Here is a 21161-nt window from a genome sequence, read left to right on the forward strand (position 1 = left end):
GGGAACTCTGTCTCCAGAACTTCTCATCCATCTGCAAGAGGGAAAAGACACTCCAGGTTAGCGTGGAAACATCTAGAGGCGCCGCATACCGCGGTTACCCACCGCATTTGTTCTTCATAACCGGCATCCACGCTGAAAACGTTGCGGTACCTAAAAGACACAGAAAAAGAACTCAGTTCAATGCAAATACGAAAGGGGTGCATCGTGCATCGCTCTCTCACTCAACTTCAGCGCTACTCATCTCAGCAGCACGCCGCCATCCCCGGACACCGGCCATCATCTAAGGAAGGAAAGCAACGAAGTTAGAGAACTGTTCAAAGACTCATTATAATTACCTGTCGGACTCTTGCCAGTGAAGTAACTAGGCAGCAACGAGCCTGCATCATTCAACGTGCCCCTGCGCTGAAAGAAGGACGGAGAGCACACTATCCAAGAAAAAAAGGTGAGCTGTGGACCAAAGGGAAGGGTTGGACACCGGGAAAGAAGGTTTCAAGCACACAGACAATAGGGAGTTAAACTCTACCAATCCAGTGTTTCAGGCCCAGTCTCCGGTCGAATAGGTTCCAGGGAAGGGTTTGAGGTCGTAAGAGGTCAGAACAGGCTGAGTGACGTCCCCGTGGATACCAGGTGAGTGTTACAGTAAAATATCGCTGTTTTGCTGTCCGTCAGGATGTGCACTGACAGGTTTAACAGGTGGGGCTCGAATGCCTGAAGCGCACTGAATACTGCCAGAAGCTCTAGCAGATTGATATGATTCTTGGCTACTGTGTGAGACCAGAGACCCTGGGCTGTGTGGTGGAGGAGGTGTGCTCCCCACCCTGACAGGGATGCGTCTGTAGTGACTACAGCCTGTACTTCTGGATCGTAAAAGGGTTTCCACTTTGCAAGGTTCTCTCTTGTCCACCAGTGAAGACTTTGTACAAGTGTTGGCGAAACGACCACTAGATCGTCCCACTGACCAATTGCCTGAGACCACTGTTTCGCCAACCATTCTTGCATGGGTTGCATGCGCAGGCGCGCGTGGGGGACCAGGTAAATACAGGACGCCATCATGCCTAGCAAACGCATCGCTTTGCGCACCCTTATCTGGCGACCGGGCCGATAGAGGAATTTGCAGCAGTAGATTCTGAATTCTTTCCTCTGATGGAAAGGCCAACCCCTCTTGAGTGTTTAGGACAGCTCCTAGGAACTGTTTGGAGGTGCTTGGCGCCAGGCTTGATTTTTTTCTCGTTTATGGAGAAACCCAATTGGAAGAGGAGGTCGATCATTCTCTGAATGTTTGATCTGCAAATTACTGGGGTCTCCCCCGTGATGAGCCAGTCGTCCAGGTAAGGGTACACTGGGATTGCCTCCCTGCCTAGGTGTGCCGCCGCCACCGCCAGTACTTTGGTGAATACCCTTGGAGCCAAGGCTATACCGAAGTGCAGCACCTTGAACTGGTAATGCTGACTGTCCACCTTGAAACGCAAGAATCTTCTGTGCGCTGGGAACATGGAAATATGTAAATAGGCATCTTTCATGTCCAATGTCGCCATGTAATCCCCCTTTTTTTTTGGAGGGGAATTACCTCTTGGAGAGTAGTCATGTGAAACTTTTGGGGCTTGACATACTTGCTTGCAGGGCGTAAGTCTAATACTGGGTGCATTATCTTTTTTTGGCACAAGGAAGTAAGTTGAATAAATACCCTTGTTTACCTGGTTGCCCGGGACGAGTTCTATCGCGTCCTTTGCTAGGAGATTAACGATCTCCTTGAGGAGGATCTTCTGGTCATCTGAGGAATGTATTTTTTGGCATGGAGGGTGGTTTCGGGGACACTCGACTAGTTCTATGCAGTATCCTGCGGACACTGTGGACAGCACCCATCTGTCTGATGTGATCCCTTCCCAAGCTTGGGTGAAGTTGGTAATGCGTCCCCCTACTGGGGATGTGGGAGAAGGGACCCTGAACGCAGCGTCACTGTTTTGCGGGAGGCGTGTCGCCTCTGCTGCGGCTGCCTCTACCCTTACCACGGCCCCTCTCGTTTCCTCTGGTGTAACTCTGGGTAGACTGCTGGTTGTTACCCCATGATGTACCCTGCCCCTGTGAATATTTGGAGCCTCTTTGTGAATTTTGGCCACGTGGGCCATGAAAACTACTATTGCCTCTTTGATTAGAGGGCTTGTTGGTCAACTGTCCTAGGGATTTTAGAGTTTCATACTCATCTTTGGCATCACATGTCTAGCTCCCTCTTTTTTTGTTCATTGACATATGTAAGCCAGGTGCCTTTCTTCACTGTCAGTCAGGAAGTGAAAAGGTAAAAGGGCTATATTTGTAGTTGTAACCCTTCTCAGATGTTCTTAAAACACTTTCCTTAGGGTACAATGACATCATATCTTACATATACATAGGATAAGAAGGAATCCTGAAACACAGCAATTTTTTCAATTTTTGCATGAAGGTATTAAGGACGGTTATGAACAGTTTCTGGTAATATAGGAGGTTGGTGTGCTTACATTACAGTCCCTGTATATGCCTCTATTGGTATGCATTGTGGTCTCTGTGTGTTTTATGAGTAATAGCGCAATTATGCAGTAAGGGAAGCATTCGTAGATGGTTATGTTGCACAGTATGCAAAAATCTGTAATGGAAGCATATATCATTGTAGGGGTGGCGCGGCGTGAACATTAAATGCACATGTGATGTCATTAGTGATGTCATCAATGACATTTGTGATGTCATCTTTGATGTCCTGGGTGTTAGTGTTAGCAATGCACGTAGGTAGTGTGAGTTATGGTTGCTTAGTTTACCATAATTAGGGAATGTGCAGTGTTTTTTGGTTTCACTGTGATGTGTAACATCCCTTTAACAAAGTTTTTTTACTGAATGTACATACATGTAAATGACAGTGAACGTAAACAAGGGGCCTAAACATGTGATATCGTCAGTGATGTCAGCAATGACATTTGAGATGCCATCTTTCATGTTCTGGGTGTTAGTGTTAGCAGTGCATAGTGCTGATGGCAGGTATGGTGGCTTACTCTACCATAACTGGCGAATTTCAGGGGTTTTTCAGTTTTACCTTGAAGCATAATGGGGAGGTTGAAAAGATTTTTGTAGTGAAGTGCACAGGTTTTTGGTAGGGCAATTTAACAATAACGTCTCCTTAAAGTTTTTTTGTAGTGAATTTTACAGGTTTTTGGAAGGTTTTGTGTCAGCGAACTTTTTCACGAATGCGCGGAGGCCTACATCGGTCACTTGATAGTTCTATTGTTAAACTGAGAAATGTGGCTCTAAAAAGAGGCATTTTTTTTATTTTTTTATTTTCCACTTTCCTGCTTTTGGCCACATGACACACTAGGAGAGGAGGACAAAGGAGGGTAAGGAAGGGACACCAACCACGGGGTTAGGAAATTGCAAGTGCACAGAGAAAGATGTAGGGTGAGCTTCACTTAGGTAAGGAGCAGATCCTCTGGTGCTCCGTGACCGTAGCCTCAAAAGCACTTCGAAAACTCTCCCCCCTGCAGAGTACTGCGTCACAATACATACACACTATTGTCACCTTTGAAAGGTAAGGGTCAACAGCATTGCAAATGGCTTGTGAGGCAGCTGGAGGGAGCCACTCCCCCACAGGAGTGTCTCTTGTGGTGAGAGAATCGGACACGAAGGATGCTGTAGAGGAACTTAATCGACTACGCTCTTCACATGGCACCACCTTGAGAATGTCCGCACTGTGGAACGAAGTGAGGTGTCACTTCATGATTGTCGTACCAAAGCTGTATGCACCAGGTCTCCCGTGACTCAGCACCACCTGGCACTGGTTACAGCTCACCAGGTTTGCACGTGCTTTTGGTACGTTCCCATAAATGGAAAACAACCGCCACACCCACGACTCCCGGTGAGTACTTGTAGTGCAGAGTTCCTCCACCTCATTCTCTTCCTCCTCGATCTCTACATCCTCACCCGTATATCTCTCTGCAGGCCCTTGGGGAGGTGGTGGTGGTGGCGGGTTTGGGAGTGGTGCAGAGGCTAATGAAGCGAAAGCAGCCATGGATGCCATACCGATTACTTTCCTTTTGGTCACTACAGCAGTAAAGGCAGTACACCCCAATCTGCTATAGCTAGAAGGACAATAAAGATGCTCTCGGGGGTGTGGCCACTTATAGGGGTGGAGGGGTGCGCCTCGCCTCGTGACCTTCTTCATCATTGAAAAGCGTTCCGAAAATTTTACCCCTCATGTCCCCAGCCCTCCAAGATTTCAGGCTGGAGCCAGGCCACGATCACCTACATTGCCCTCAAGGGCCTCTCCATCCCTCCAAAGACTCACTTGGAGTCAGACTTGGCACTTGTGGCACCAGACTCACTCACTCCCATAGGATAACATTGGGGATTGGACTTGTAGTGCATTGATGGGGACAAGATGGATGCCCCCAAATATTCTGGTTCCCAGAACTGCATGTGCGGTCTAGTCTTTTGGGTGTGGTTCAGCCCAGAGACACCTGGGATACCCAGAGACTATTTAAGCCACACCCAGGCTGAGAAACATGCTTTGCGTTTTCTGCACCTGCAGCGTGACACTCACCGTGTTCGGATCGGTCTCCAGTAAGCCTGCACACAAAAAAGGAGGGTGCAAGCGGAGCAAACCCAATGAAGTGGACACTTGAAGTGGACACGGAGTAAGTGGTGGCTCTGAAAAGAGTCTTTCGGTGGTATGTTGTGTGGGTCAAAAACTGTGGATTGGAGAAAACGGATTGTCACATAGGTTACTGTGAATGCAAAAGAGGTCGCAATGCATTTTGTACATTGCGAAGAAAAATCTGATTGCCAGCATATGTGAGATGGACTCCATATCTGCGGAAAATGAAAGAGCTGCGAACCAAAATGTTTTCATTGTGGAATGAGGACATGCCAACATCTCTTAGAAAGGCACAAACAGCCTTATTCACATTGCGTCTCGCTTTCTCCATTTGTGGACCAAATGCAGAAGAACGCAGCCATATTTGTCTTTGTGCAATACGGGAAACATGTCCATGCCCTTTGCAAGTCCTTCCTTCATTGCAAATTGCAAAGAAATTCCAGAGACATGGCCTAAACTGTTGCCTCCGCAATGAATGATGAGTATATCTGGAGGACGCTCTGTCAGTAAAGTAACAAAGAGAGGTACTAAGTCCAGCCACCTCATTCCACGCACACCATGCCAGTGCACTTCCACATGAGGAAATCCGAGATCTGCAGATAAACGGCAGCTTTCTGCATGCACCTTCAACCAATGTATCCATGAGTCTCCCAAATCCAGATAATCTGTTTTCGAGTATGCAGAGCCATGGCTGTGTGGTCTCCTGTTAGGGAGAAGACAGTCTTACTGAATCTCGCCGTTCAGAACACACCTACTGAACTTTATTGACCAATTCCTAGCTCTGCTCATTCTCATTTGCATGCGTCTTCACCCCAGAATCCCTGTTGGTGATATGCGCAGCCTGCAAACTACCGCCATATCCGCGGACATGTATGGGATCAGAGCGTGACGATGGTACATTAAAGTATTATTCCCCCTTTTCCCCTTTAAGGCAGGCTCTGAAAAGAGCCATTTTTTTGTTTTTGGGCAGATGTCTTACAGACATCTGTTATTTTGTTTATGTTTTAGTATTTTTTGTGCTTCCTGTACTCCGACAACCATTACAGAACCTTCTCTAAAGCAAGCCTTACATTCCAAAAGAACATGGCATTTCCCAAAGAAGATAGCGCAACACCATCTGCCTCAAAATAATCTGCATTACTTGGAACAATGTTATCATGGCTGCAGAAAAACATACCAGCTCGTAACATGAAAGCACGCATGCCACGATTGATGATACACCTCCCAATACTTTGATCTAGACAGAAAACAGAATTGTTGTCCCATTTTACTCTAGGGAGTAAACCAGAAAAAATTACTTTAATTTTTGGGAAGATGTTCATGAGTGCTTCAACCAACTGTCCCATATCTGCCAACAAAGTATGTGAACTCACGTAGCCCAAATGGCAAGAACCGTAGTGCAAAATTACTACGAGGAGTGGTCATCGTACGCATGTCTCTGCAAACTTGCAGAATTTCCGCTGCATTGGCATCAGTGTCTGCGCTCCACACCACCTCCACTCCTCTCACATCGAAATGGTGTGCCACATGCCTACTCTCGGCATAGTGTTGTAAGCCATGGACAAAAATGTCTCCAAGCACCAAAACTCTGACCCTCTCCACCTCTGCCATCTTCCGTATACGCACCGTCTTCCAACACAAAAGAGTAATGTGAACATCTGCTTGGCTGATGCCTACAGTCCCCTTTCGATGCAGGATTTGCTGTAGAAACCCGTATGTGACACGCACTACCTGCGGACAAGCGTTGCCTACGTGCGGCACGTAGCTCTTACCCAGTCCTCCTACCCTTTCCACATCGGTAGCAAATCGAGTCCCTCATTGGACACAACTAAGCAGTCACACAACCATCCACCAATCACATTCAACATCGCTAAATCTAACTCCGTCATCAACATTGCGCACTTCAAATTTACTGTCAATGACTCTGACTGGAAGTCGCATATCATTGCAAAGCACCTACTTCACAAACTACTGTACAAGTGTTGCGGATTTCTACGTGCAGCTCCATGCATGAGTATAGAGTACAGGTACGCATATTTTAATCAGAGAACATGTGCAACCCTTATGATGTAATTTAAATAAATGAATGCCGCTAAATGTGCATACGCAATACATACCAACGCTCCCCCTTTTAAGTGCAAGATGTCAGATTTATCATTGACAAACTGCACGACTTCTTACTGTCTTCCGCATAACCTATCCATACGTTACAAGCATGCCTATTTAGGGCGAAACTGGATTTTGCATTCGAAAATGTCAGAGTTGTGTACTGTGTATGGCCTACAGTAATGGTACGTGCAATGTGATGGTATGAGAAAAATAAGCGCTCCCGATTGCTGTGGTGACATCTCCCTCTGAGGGTTTTCCGATGTGTTGGCATCGTGCTTATAATTTGAAAGTCGAAACATTTTTCACATCTACTATTATGCCCCATCGCATACAAACCACTCTCCTATAGATAGTATACCTTTTAAAAAAACAAGGCATTACCATAACCTTAAAATTGTTCTCAATTCAGAAGGACTTGCAAGTAACATACAAAAGCTGCACAGAGTGAAGTGAAGTGCACACGTGCTCTGGGTTGAAATATGAAAGGAGAATGCTCTGACGAAAGATGCACAATTAATGTGTGCAGTATCATCACTGCGGTAAACGCACAAATTAATGTTTTTTTTTTCAATCGCAGTGAAGACTACTCTCCGGAGAATCAACAGCATCTACACTGCAAACGACATAACTAAGTACCAAACTACAAATGAAACTCAGCAATAAACGGAATGTGAACAAAAATAATTTCTTAAATGTTTGTGGAGGTGAATGGAGTCACGACAACCACAGAACCACGGCCATGCATCCAACACTCTAGGCCCTGGCCACAACCACCGTAGCATGTCGCACCCATGGTGGCATACTAATGAATACAATACCCGTAGGAAAAAGTAATGCAATTACGGCATGTTGTCAATTTCAATGATCGCTAACACCACGCGTGTCCGTACAACAGTTACAAGTTCCCTGTGCACTGCATGGACTGAAATACTACCGTTATTAGACCCCTCATATTCTGTGCGTATAAGTTGGCCATAGAAAATACATCATGAAGACAGACCGCCAGAACAAATGCATTCATAACCCAAGTCTTACTGTCTGAACCTTTCCCAACGCTCTATGACACAGCAAAAGAGTTTTATAAATATAGCATGTTTCCGCTGGTTGCCGCTCCGCTATCGGCGGATCCAAGATGTCGGGCGCATCAAAACAATCTGACGCAGAACACGTCTCGCTGCAGCTAATCGGCAGCGACGTTGCGTGTCCGCGGTCATGACGCCAGCCTCTTAGCCAATCAGTGTCTTGTCCGTGGACCGAACAGGGAAGTGTGACTGCGAAGCGGACATAGATATCACTCATTTTTTCAGACCTACTTTTTGGTCATTTTAAAGAATTTAAAATAGTGAAAATCCATCCAGCGGTTTGACCTGTAGCCGTGCGCAAAGTTTTTCCCCGATTCAGTCTATGGGGAAAAAAAGACTTTTGGGACTCCCCCTATAACTTTCCCCCCCTGGACCAAATCTCACCAAACTTTGCGAAAAAATCCAGAGTGGGCCATATACTTTTTTAAGCCGCTCAAAAAGTGCTCTTCCTATGGAAACAGCAACTTAACCATAACTACACGGCCACGGTGTATATATATGGAAAATCATACTTGGTCATACAAATAGCAGTACTCCACATAATATTGTTCCATATTTATTTGAAGGCACCAACAGCATAGATGAGCAATGCTTCACATAAAGAGATACCGATGTATTATGCTAGATGCATATCAACCAAACTACACACGTAGTTGCAAAAGTTATCAAGGAAGTTTGATATTCATAAATGCGTGCACCAAGAACCGGAGTGCGTTGAAACTATGTTGATATACTTGGAATGGCATGTTAGACAATATCTAGCCCCATAAAAAGACAAGCATTTGGGCTGTATCCAATATTCCTGCTAGCTGGGAAGAGATTGTAAGAGAGGGACAAAGTTTAAAGCCCAACTGGCTTTTTCCAATTGGAGGAAGTGGAACTATTAACAATGTTTGTAATCATTTAACCTCCAACTGAAGTGGGAATAATGTACTGGCTCCTATTTACTGATGTAAATCTTTCTGTTTCTGATGGGAATTTCTAACATGCCACAAGCAGACAAAGCTGCATCAAGAAACACAGGCAATGGTATGCAAACTATTAAACAATCATTTAACAGAACAGCCAGGTCTTAAGGGCTTTACAGAATTGGAACGTTCTCCAATTTGCGATATATTCACATGGAGTGAATTCCATTATCATGGAGCAGCAACCGCAAATCTGTGGTCTCTTCTGGCATTAAAATTAGCTTTACAGAGAGTGGGTCGCCATGTATTGATGCATTGTATTTTGCAAGTAGGTTGGAGCTAATCCATGCAAGTCCAAGTACTTTGAAGTCAATTCGGCATCTGACAGTAATCCAATGAAGGGACTAACGCATAAGAGTGACAAAGGAGAAAAGGTATGCAAACTACATAGTTCTGAACTTCTCGCAATCATACTAGTTATTATTCAGAAATACCCCAAAGGAGTTATAATAATCTGTCTTGGAAGTGATGAGAGAACAGACAACCAAGGGGAGAATGGATCTATCCTCATACAAAACAATCTTAGCAGTAAACCAAGCTTAGATAACAAATCTGTTAGTAGCTGGTTAATCTAGACATTCATGTCGAGGTCTTGTTGTCAATGGAATCCTCCATTTATGTACCTCGTAATAATGAAGGAGGGGGCACAAAGATAAGCTGGCGTGCACATTTACTTTTCGTGTCAAGGAGGGTAACTTTGGCTTTGCTAGGATTCAGTTGAAGTTAGTTATCTAACATCCCAGAATTTGTATTTGTTTTATTTATATAGCGCAGACCAGGCCCAGGGGCAACCGGGCGCATATTTTAGTAGAACGTTACATTGCAGGTAGTGGGACATTACATTACAATAGAAGGCATTACAATAGAAGGCATAGCATCATAAGGTCCCAGCAGGTACACAGAGAATACAGATAACGTTACCAAACAAGGCAATAATCAGAGCGGATCAATGCAAAGCTAGGTCCCAGAAGGCCCGTCCGGACAGAGGAGCAGTTGTTAGTGGGATGTAGCTAACCAAAGCTTGGCATTGTGTTTGAATTGGTTAAAGGAAGGTAGCGTTCTGATCATGAGTGGTACGGTGTTCCAGAGCTTGGCTGCCAGGACAGGGAAGCTAGCGCTCCCTGCAGAGTGAAGCTTGAATCTGGGGATTGCAAGACCTTGGGTTTGTGCAGATCTGAGTGCGCGTGCAGGGGTGTATGAGTGAATCTCGAGGCTAAGTATGAGGGGGCCTGGTGGTTAACACATTTGTATGCGAGGGACAGTGCTTTCAGTGAGATCCTTTGGGCAACTGAGAGCCAGTTGAGGTTCTTCATAGTTTCTGATATGTGGGCTGATCGGGGGATGTTGAGGGCTGCTCTAATGGCATTGTTTTGGGTCGTCTGAAATTTGTTGAGATTACCCTGGTTAGTTCCTTGGTACAGTGCATTGCAGTAGTCCAATTTGGACATAACCAAGGTCCTGGCCAAGGTAATGCAATTCTGGGCAGTAAGGAAAGGGCGGCAGGCCAATTTGCAGGTGTAAGCAGACACAGCGGCAACTGCATTGGTTTGTCTAGTAAGTGTCAGGGAGGCTTTGAGGTAAATACCCAAAGTTTTGGTGTCTTTAGATACTTTGATCAAATTACCGTCGATGTAAAAAGAGCCGAACAGGGGACTCTGTTGCGTGCCTAAGATGAGAAGCTCAGTCTTGTCATCGTTGAGGCATAGTTTGTGCTGGGCCATCCAGGCTTGTATGACAAGGTAAATGTCATGGAGGGCTTTGGAGTCAGTTATGTAGTCACCAGTGATGGGTATGAGTATCTGGGCGTCATCGGCGTAATTCGTGTACGTGACACATCGAATAGAGGCTTGGTGAAGACATTGTAGAGGGTTGGGGAGACACAGGATCCTTGCGGGACTCCACACGGGACAGGTGTGGGATCGGCCGATGCAGTGGGGGAGAAAACTCATGTGCCTGTTGTCAAGGAATGACCTAATCCAGTTGGACGCGTTGTCAGAGAAGTGGGCCACTGACTTCAAGTGCCGACAAAGTATTTGGTGATTGACCAAATCAAACGCCGCTGATATTCCAGAAGTAGTAGAAGGGCCAGTTTACCGTCGTCTTTAAGGTCCTCAATTTGGGTTTTAAGATCAAGTAAAGCTGTTTCAGTCCCGTGCTTGGGTCTGAAGCCAGATTGTCTTGAGCCGAGGAGGTTATTGGTCTCTAAGTAGTTCTGGATCTGCAGGTATGCTGCTCTGTCATTTTGAGTAGGAACGGTACGGTGGTAATCGGTCTGTAGTTGGTTGGTATTTCAGGGTCCAACGTCGTTTTTTTAGGAGGGGGATAACCCACGAATCCTTTAAGTTGTTGGGTACCGTACTAGTTAGGAATGAAGCGTTAATGAAGGTAGTTATGAAAGGAGCAAGGTCATGTGCTGCTTCCTTAATGATAGGTGCTGGGCAAGAGTCACCTTGGAAGGTTTTAAATTGCGAATGATGTTTTCGACCTCGAGGATGGTGAGTGGGGAGAAGCTAAAGGGGGTGTGAGTAAAAGAGGCCGTCGGGATATTGGAAGGTTTCGTGGGTAAGTTGGTGAGTAGGGTAGTTTGTTTAGAATTAATTTTCGATTGCAAGGTGGTGATTTTATTGAGGAGAGCGTTTTGGATGTTGTTGCACCATTTACTGTCTTTAATGCACGTGTCGGGCGCAGGGGCTGGGGATTCCAATTCTTTAAGGATTTTGAATAACTCCTTAGTGTTAGATTCCGCTTGTAAAATGCGTTGGTTGTATGTCTCTTTTTTAGCTTGTAGGATCGCTTCTTTATAATTGTGGGTGGTGATGATAAGGCAATCTTTGTTAGAGTCACAAGGGTGGCTCCTCCAGAGTGATTCAGCCTTGCGTTTTTCTTTGCGTAAAGTCCTTAACTGCGGGGTGAACCAAGAGTTCAAGTGGGCTTGTTGTTTGGCTTTCCGTAGTTTGAATGGTGCTATATTGTCGATGGCTTTAAGCAGTGTTTAATTGAAGATATCTACTAAGACTGTGGGGTCGTTATGTCGGGACACGCATTTATTCAAGATGGGAAGGATGAGTGGGAGGAGTTTATCCTTGGTGATGTCTTTTTTGTTCCTTGTGGGAATAGCTGGAGCTATCGTAGGAGTAGTAAGAGGGTTGGTCGCTGGTAAGTGGAAGGTGATGATGTGGTGGTCAGACCAGGCACAGGCGTAGTTAGAGGTTATGGATGTGTTGCAGTTAAGGTCAGTGATCCAGTCGAGCGTCCTGCCCTTAATATGGGTAGGTTCGTCAATGCGTTGTTGGAAGACTAAGTTAACTAATGTGGTAGCGACCTCAAAGGCCAAGTGATCCCTGGTGTCGAGAAGTCCCAAGGTAAGGTCACCTAGAAGCAATACCTGAGAGTTGGGTTTGGTATTGACGGTCAAGATAGCTGTGATGTCATCTATGAAGGAGCCTAGTGGTCCAGGCGGTCTATAGATGAGGTGGATAGTGGCAGTGTTGGTCGGAGATAGGGTGAGTTTCACTGAGAGGGATTCTGCGGAACTGAACTCAGTGTTGGGGATGATTCTAAGTGTGATGTTATTTCTGTGTATGAATGCGACTCCACCTCCTTTGGAAGTTGATTGACGGTCCGCTCTAATGATGGAGTAGCCGTTAGGGATGGCAAGGGCAAGGAGTGGGCCAGGAGCTGCACGTAACCAAGTTTCAGTAATGGCTATGAAGTCGAGGTTTTGAGGTCAGAGATGTCCAATGTGTGGGCCATGATGGATCTGGCGTTGATGAGGGCACCCTTGAGCTCTTTGGCGGAAGTGGTGCTAAGAGATGGTGGCGACTTCTGTATAGTATTGATATTATGTGTGTGCTGAGTGCCGGAGGCGCGAAGGGCACGAGGCAATCTGGAACCAAGTCTAAAATTTCTGACTTGGAGCGTGCACGGTTGATTGGGTGTAGGTTTGATGGCAAAGTGTTGGAGCCATAGGGCAGGGTCATTGAGGTATGGGTTACTAGTGGGCATTGTGGGAAAGTGTGGGGTAGAGTGACGAGGGTCAGTCTTGGTGGAACTAGGAGAGGGGGGAAAAAGCAGTGTAGCAGTGAGGATCCCTACGAAGGTAGCAAGAATAGGGTGGCTGATAGGTGGCGGTGGCCGCATATCGTGATCCAGGTGGCCTAACCGTCTGTGCGCTGGGGTGGGTGAGCACTAGACGGTACTTGGAGGGGTTCTGCGCTAGGCAGGAATGGCAGTCCAGGTATAGTTTGCTAGGTAGGTACATATGCAAGATGCAACCAATAACTCAAAGGCAGAGAATCAGCCAATCTGGCTAGGCAGGTACATGAGCAGGTGCAATCAGTGACTCAAAGGCAGATGTGGCTAATCCAACTGGGTAGGTACTGGGTGGGCAGAATGCAGTCAATGCCTCAAGATACAGTGTGCAGGTAAACAAAATCAGACCACCTGGGTTCAAAATCAGACATACGGCACAAATGCAGTATGCAGATAAGCAGTAACAATCCACCTAGGTTCAAAGTCAGGCATATGACACAAATGCAGTATGCAGATAAGCAGTAACAATCCACCTAGGTTCAAAGTCAGGCATATGGCACAAATGTAGTATGCAGGTAAGCAATAGCAATCCACCTGGGTTCAAAATCAGGCATATGGCACAAATGCAGTATACAGGCCACAAGCATTCAGGATCGGTTCTAATGCTCACAGGTTGGCAGGTAGGTAGGGAGTTGGGTGTAACAGACTGGGCAAGCCGGATGGATCAAGGTACAGGGACAGAATAGTGTCATTCCGTGGCAGTAGCAATAGATATATTACAGGCAATCAGATGTGTTGGGTTGGCTTTCAAGTCATTAGAACATCACTCAAACAACTATGCAATTAGGTGCAGCGAGCGGCGCTGAAGATGCGCCGGTGGGGCGTTAGACCCAAGTTCAGAGAAAGAGAGTCACGTGAGGGGTTGGGCATCTGCTATCAGCTGCGTGGTCGTGCCATTGGTAGGAGGAGCACAGAAATGGTCACCGTCTGTGGGGCAGCTGAGCGTGCGCGGGGTGCACTACTAATACTCTCATGTCACCAGAGGCAGTAGAGGGTGCGGACTTCCTGGTGGTAATGAATTGGCACATGGGATGGCGTTAGACTATGGGATCAAGGGGGTGCCAAAGAATACTGGTGGGTCGCTTACCGGGTAGATTCGTGTGAAGGTTCACGTTGCACTTTCACGCTGGAGCTGTGTGCCAGGGGGGCTGGCAGACGGCAGATACGGCAAGCAACAGAAAAGAAACAGGAAATGGCCTTGCAGTCATGGGCCTTGGAGGGAGTGGGCCGGCTACGCCAGCCGGCTACCAATCAGGGAGTTTAAGGGGCAGTGGCAGCCAATCAGCTGCAGGTAGTGGCTGATGTGGGCCTGGTTAGGCTCTTAGGTTAACAACAAAGGGCAGGCGGCCATCTTTGAGCATGGTGAGCCCTAATGTACCTGAGTGGGGGACAGGTACAGAAATAGTGATTCCCGCTATCTTAGGCACGACAGCCTGTTTCCTCCTCCATGCGTCGGCGCAGCTTCATTTGTAGAGCCTCAGGCGCATTTACCAGGCATTATCCCAGCCAGCCTCAAAAAGGCCTGGGTCCGCCCACTCCTAAAAAAAACCAAAAAAAAAAAAAATGACTCTCTACAACCAAACTACAGACCGATAACCACAGTGCCATTCCTCCTGAAATTACTGGACAAAGCCGCTCATAGCCAAATCCAACACTTCCTGGAAACCCACTGCATCTTAGGGACCAGGCAATCAGGGTTCTGGAAAGGTCACAGCACTGAAACAGCTCTGGTGGATCTAAAGAACCAGATCACCCAAATTATGGACAAAGGCAAGCCAGCCTTACTGCGTCTCCTAGATCTCTCAGCCGCTTTCGATCTGGTTGACCACAAGACTCTCACATCACACCGTACACTCTTGGCTAACTTCTCAAAAGAAGCAGCGTGATGGATCACTTCCTTCCTCAAAGGAAGATCCATGAACGTTTTCTCAGACATAGCAAACGCTACACCCAAGACAATCAACTGCAGAGTCCCTCGGGGATCTTGCACAGCTCCCACACTACACAACTTGTTCACAAAGCCCCTCTTCGACAAGCTGGACTCACTTGGCATTGCGTATACTAATTACGCTGACGATACACAAGTACTTATACCACTCTCAGGCTCATACTACAAAGACGAAAAGGCATTCCATAAGATCTACTCCACCACCCAGGCATTGATGGCGATAGATGGCCTCTGCCTCAATGGGGATAAGACATAAATCATTATACTAGGCCTAAAGAACACCCCAACCAAACTTTATAAATTATACGCCAACTTTACCATTGACGACTATTATCCCAGTATCTACAGCCGTTAAGACACTGGGAGTATACCTAGACTCCTCATTAACCATGACCAGACAAGTTAGCGCAATCACCTCCTCCTCCGCGCACACCACCAAGTTAATTAACACCATAAAACCATACCTATCCAAACCCAACTGCCTATCAATAGCTAGAGCAACCATTGGAGCCAAACTATTGCAATGCCCTCCTGGCAGGCAAATCGGTAAAAACCTAAACAGGCTACAAGTCACTCAGAACAATGCTCTCCGGGCCGCCCTAAGCATTCCTAGAAGAGAGCATATCTCCCAGGCAAGACAATTAGCTCAGTGGCTCCCGGTCAAGGAACGTATCGCCCTCAAAATCCTTACCTTCACACACAAATGCCTCACTTTCTCTGCACCTTAATACCTATATGAAACTCTCCAAATCCTCATCTTCACGCCCCACCAGGACACAATACACCAACTAACGAGGATGAAACCCACGGCCCATATAGAAAGGAGACATAGAAGTAGCATCCTTATCACAATTGTTTTAAGAAAACTCAGCCAACCACACCAGATCAACCCATTCCTCACCAGCTTGTAAATAACACCTTAAACATTTCTCCAATTCCTGGTTGACTCTCTCTACTTGTCCATTAGCCTCTGAATGATACCCTGAAGTTAAACTAACCTCTTCCCCAAGTGTTTTACAGAAGGCCCTCCAAAACTTTGAGATAAATTGAGACCACCTGTCTGAGATAACTTGACTAGGAAGCCCATGCAACCTACCCACTCCTTGCAAGAAATTATGAGCCAGTTTTTCCACAGTAACCTCTCCCTCCATTGGTAAGAAATGCACTTCCTTAGTTAGAAAATCCACCACAACTAAAATAGTTGTACAACCCTTATACAGGGGAAGATCACAGATGAAATCCATGGAAATAGTGTGCCAAGGAGGAATAGGTAACAGCGCCAATAAACCATGCGTCTTCCCAACTTGACTTTTTGCCTGTGCACAAACTGCACACGTCTTGACGAAGTTCAACGTATCTTGATGAACCTTCTCTCACCAAAAATTTCTTCGAACCAACTCCAGCGTTTTCCTGAAACCTGGATGTCCAGACAATATCGATTCATGGCATTTCTTCAAAACCTTTTCTCTTAACTCTTCTGTGGGGAAATAAAGCTTGTTATCAAAAAATGGTAGACCCTCCTTTAAGCTCCTTGCTGGATCCAATTTCACCCACTCCTCCATCTTCTGTAAGGACATAGACTTGGTTCAACACATCCATGCTTTTAAAAACTCCAGCTAACAGAAAACGTTCTGGAGCAATAAGAGGTTCTGGCGCCTGAACCTCTCTCACCTCACTTCCAGGAAATTGACCGGATAGAGCATCCGCTTTTCTGTTTAAACTCCCGGGTTTGAAGGTCACAACCAAATCATAGTCTGCAAAGAATAAGAACCAACGAAGTAGTCGCGGAGACAAAGTTTTAGCAGATTTCAAAAACAATTTTTGATGATCAGTAAGTACAGTTACCGTGTGCCTTGCCCCTTTAAGAAAATGTCTCCATTCTTCAAAAGCGGGCTTGATAGCAAGCAGCTCACGATCTGAAATTGTATAATTCACTTCCGCCGCAGAAAATGATCTAGAAAAAAAAGCTACTGGATGTAACTGTCCCGTTGTTTCATGTCTCTGTGAAAGCACCGCCCCCATTGCTAGATTTGAAGCGTCCGCCTCCACAAACAAAGGTTTAGAAAGATCAGGATGTATCAAAATTGGACTGGTTGTAAACCTTTTCTTTAATTCTTGAAAAGCTTTTTCTGCTTCATGGTACCATTCGAATTTTACTCCTTTAGCAGTCTTGTTATAGGAGCAAGTAGCCGTGAAAATCCTTCAATAAATCTCCTATAGAAATTTACAAACCCTAAAAAACTCTGTATATTTTTAACCCTTGTTGGGGTAGGCCACTCCTGAACTGCTTGTACCTTCTTCGGATTCATTTCCAAACCCTTAGGCGAACCTATAAAACCCAAGAATTTCACGGAATCTGTATGAAATTGGCTTTTTTCAATTAGGTGAACAAATGGTTTTCGCACAATTTTTGCAAAACCAGACGAGCATGTCTCTGATCTTGATCCAAGTCTGAAGAAAAAAACAAAATGTCATCAATATACATGACAACAAAAATATCCAAAAACTCTCTAAAAACTTTGTCAATAAAAAATTGGAAAGCCGCTGGAGCATTGCATAAACCGAATGGCATCACTTGATATTCGTATAATCCAAACCGGTTCTTAAACGCTGTTTTCCATTCATTTCCTTCTTGCACACGCACTAGATGGTAAGCTCCCCGCAAATCTAATTTAGAAAAAATAGTGGCTCCTTGAATTTGATTTAGCATTTCTGAGATGAGAGGAAGAGGATACTGGTTCTTAACTGTGACTCTGTTGACTGCTCGATAATCTATGCACGTTCAGAGGGTTCCATCTGGTTTTGGTACGAAAAATAGAGAGGCTGCAGGAGACTTAGAATGACGGATAAAACCTTTTGCCAAGTTCTCAGTTAGATAGTCTTTGAAATAGTCATTTTCTTTCTCTGTAAGAGCATATACTCTGCTACTTGGCAAAATTGCTCCTAGCTCTAACTCAATTTTACAATCGAAGGGCCCCGGGGTGGTAATTCTCCCACCACTTTCCCATCAAACACATCCCAAAAGTCTTGGTAACACTGTGGAAGTTGTCCAACAACTGCCCCCACATCATGACCTCCAACCCCAAACTCAGCCAAAAAACTAGAGACTGAATTAATCTGTTTAACTTCTTCCTCAAAAGACCTTCCAGAGAAACAATTCTCTTGGCAGAAATCAGAGTGCATGTCAATTGTCCTGGCACTCCAATCAATCAACGGATTATGAAGTGTAAGCCAAGGCATTCCCAAAATTATCTTTAACAAAGGAGCATCAATTAACTCAAAGGATATCCTCTCACTGTGACCCCCTGTTAACTCCAAAATCAATGAACTAGTCCTGTGGGTAATAGGACCAGAAGAAAGAGAAGTCCCATCAACAGCTCTAACTTGCTGAACAGCCTCCTTCTGAATAATTGGTATTCCCAAAGATTTTGCAAGACCCCAATCCATAAAATTCCCAGTGGCTCCTGAGTCTACCATAACTGGACCTTTTCCCTTAAACTCCATCTCCAAAAACAAGCATACATTCACCGTGATATGACGAACAGCAGTCTGCACAGTGTTGGCGATCTGCTGCACCTTGCCCATTGAAGTGAAGTTTTTCTCGGCGTGTAAGGACAATTCCCTAAGAAATGGCCACTTCTTCCACAATATAAGCACAGATGGTTATCTCTCCTCCTAGCCCTTTCTTACTTGATTAAAGGACCCCAGATCCTGGAAGGCGGGTCATTCCCTTTAGCCTTCATATCCACTTTAGATTTATCCACTTTAACTAGAGACTTAAAATCACTCTGACTATGTCGCTGCTCCGCTTTCCTTTCACTCAAGCAAAAGTCTAAAACTGCAATCATTTCCCAAAACTGCACTCCTTTGACTCACCAACAACCCCGCCCAAGCAGAGGCCTCCCCAGTAAGATAAGACAACATGAAAGTTACCTTGGAGACATCCGTAGGGAAGATCTCAGGTCTACTCATAAAATGTAACTCACATTGAGTTAAAAACACCCTAAACCTCTTAGAGTCCCCTTAATAACGTTCAGGTGGCGCCAAGGGAACCTGCATAAGTAAACTTCTAACTCCTTCACAAGCATGTGAGGGCCATAATAAATGGGGTAACCAGTCACCTCCCTCCCTTTCTAACTGTGGCGGAGAACCTGCACCCGCAGACACCTCATCTTCTCTCCTTTCTCTCATCTGTTGAATTTGTGTCACTTTTACACTCAAGTCATTCACCTTTTGACTAAGTGAAGCATTCTCATTACGGGAGATTTTCAACTCCTCCCGTAATTCCCTGAGCAAATATCCTAAAGCCTCCATGGAGGTCTCGTCGGGGTTCATGACAGCTCAGGCGGACTAAGGTTATTGGCCTTTCATTCTGTCAGGCTGAGAGAATTCCTGTGTCCGCGGAAGTTTCTGAACCCCCGGCAATCCCCCTGAAATGTAATTCTCAGAAACAGATTAAACTCAGCTCTGTTAACTACACCCCAAAGGGAAAGGGGGAAGTGGATAACATAAAAAACACCAGGTTGGCAACGTCAAGACTAGCTGATGCTGAACCTGCAGTGAAAATATAAACCAACACAAATCCTCGTATTACTTACTAAACATTTAGGTTTAAAGACTATATCCTTAACTGAAATGTAAAGCATCATACCTGGTTCTTCTCCTAAAGTATCTTAGAGAAGATTGAAGAAATTGCTAAAATTATCTTTCTACCTCTTTTCTTGAGTCTCTTGAAATAGACAGCAAATCCATTGTATTAAGCAACCATATGAGCCTTGACCTTTGCCTTTTAAACTGTATATAGTTCCAGTAATGATAGGCTTTAATGAATGCTGTTCTTCATTCTTTTCACTTGAGTTTTAAAACAAGCACACGCGATAATAGAGTATGTTGTTTCTTGAAGAACGTGCACACTTGACCAAAAACATGTAGAAATGTTTACCGTGCACACGGGCTAAAAAACACACGCGCCGAAGATCACGCGCGCCGAAGAACACATGCGCCGAAGAACACCCGTAGAAAATATTTGATGCACACACGCGCTGAAGAATACATGTGCTGAAAAGCACACATGCTGAAGAGCACTCGTAACAATATTTGACGCGCACACGCTGAAGAATTCACGCGCTGAAGAGCACACGCACTGAAGAATTCATGTAGCAGTTTTTGACGCGCACACAGAACAGTAACTCCACGCGCACCAGTTAAAGAGTTCGACACTCGCAGGAATCCAATCGTACGTGAGGAGGTAAACACGTCACACGTACTAAATACGTGGCGCTCACAAGTTAAACCTCGCGCTTACTATCAAATGAAAGTCAAAATTCATGCACCCTTTTAAATCAGCGCGACATTACAGTTCAAAACTTGACATTACTTTTTCTTTCTTAAAATGTCTCAGAGAAAATCTGAGCAACAGATTTACATATCCAAATAAAAGTCACTTAACTTTAGAATGGTTTTCAAAGAACTTCAGAAACTCTCTTGTCAACCTGAATACATCTCCTGAAAACCCCCAAAAGAGTAGCCGCTCGACTGTAAAGGACCTGGAAGTTCAAATCCACAAGGCCCAAGACTTCAGCAGGAGCAGCTACAAACACATCCTCTCAGCTGGGGCTACGACGATGAAAGTCAGAGAGTGACAGTTTAGAATGTTCATTGTTGTCCTGCTGTCCTCTCTAGCCAATCAACGCTTTCATTGAGAAACTCCATCTTGCCTTGGGCCAGAACCAGGATTCTGTATTGAGAAGTTCAGGCCAAACCAACCAAAGTAGAAAACTTCCAAACCACAGAAAAGTAATCTACAGTCCTCAAATAAAGGGGAATACATAAAGGAAACCTAACATCAATAGAGCTAAAGCTGGTTGCCTAGGCTTCCCATACATTGCTGCCAAATCCTGGAATGCTTTACCCTCAGACATCAGAGCAGAGATCTCACTCCCTACATTCCGCACAGTAGAATGTAACTATACCCGAAACTGTCCTGTAAATATGTACATTATCGCCTTACCTGTAACATTCCAGTATAACCTTGTATATGTAACTAAGATTTGTACCCAACAATCGCCACAATGCCCCTGGGCTGCTGTGCGCTTTACAAATCCAAATAAATAGTATCATGGCCAACAACCTTGCTATAAACCAGCATATCACCAGCCTACAAGTGGGTACAGCCATTTTTCATCAAGTTAAAGTTGTACAATTACTGTTCTGAAATAGATCTTCTTTCAAGACATACAAATACAAACAATACATTATTCTGACAAAATATTTCAATTAGGGTGATTCTGAAAAGCAATTAATTCAGTGATACTATTTTTATATTTTCTCACCAAAGTATCTATCAGACA

The 21161-nt window shown here is 45.1% G+C and overlaps 1 protein-coding gene across 2 annotated transcripts in view; it reads right to left on the reverse strand.

Annotated features, from left to right (window-relative positions):
* The window catches only part of SUCLG2 (succinate-CoA ligase GDP-forming subunit beta), a 732334-nt gene that overhangs the window by 309973 nt on the left and 401200 nt on the right, over positions 1-21161 (reverse strand). The gene's annotated exons all lie outside the window — the stretch shown is intronic.

This window comes from Ambystoma mexicanum, chromosome 2p (genome assembly GCF_040938575.1).
Source record: "Ambystoma mexicanum isolate Mex_15411 chromosome 2p, UKY_AmexF1_1, whole genome shotgun sequence".
NCBI classification, from domain to species: Eukaryota; Metazoa; Chordata; class Amphibia; order Caudata; family Ambystomatidae; genus Ambystoma; species Ambystoma mexicanum.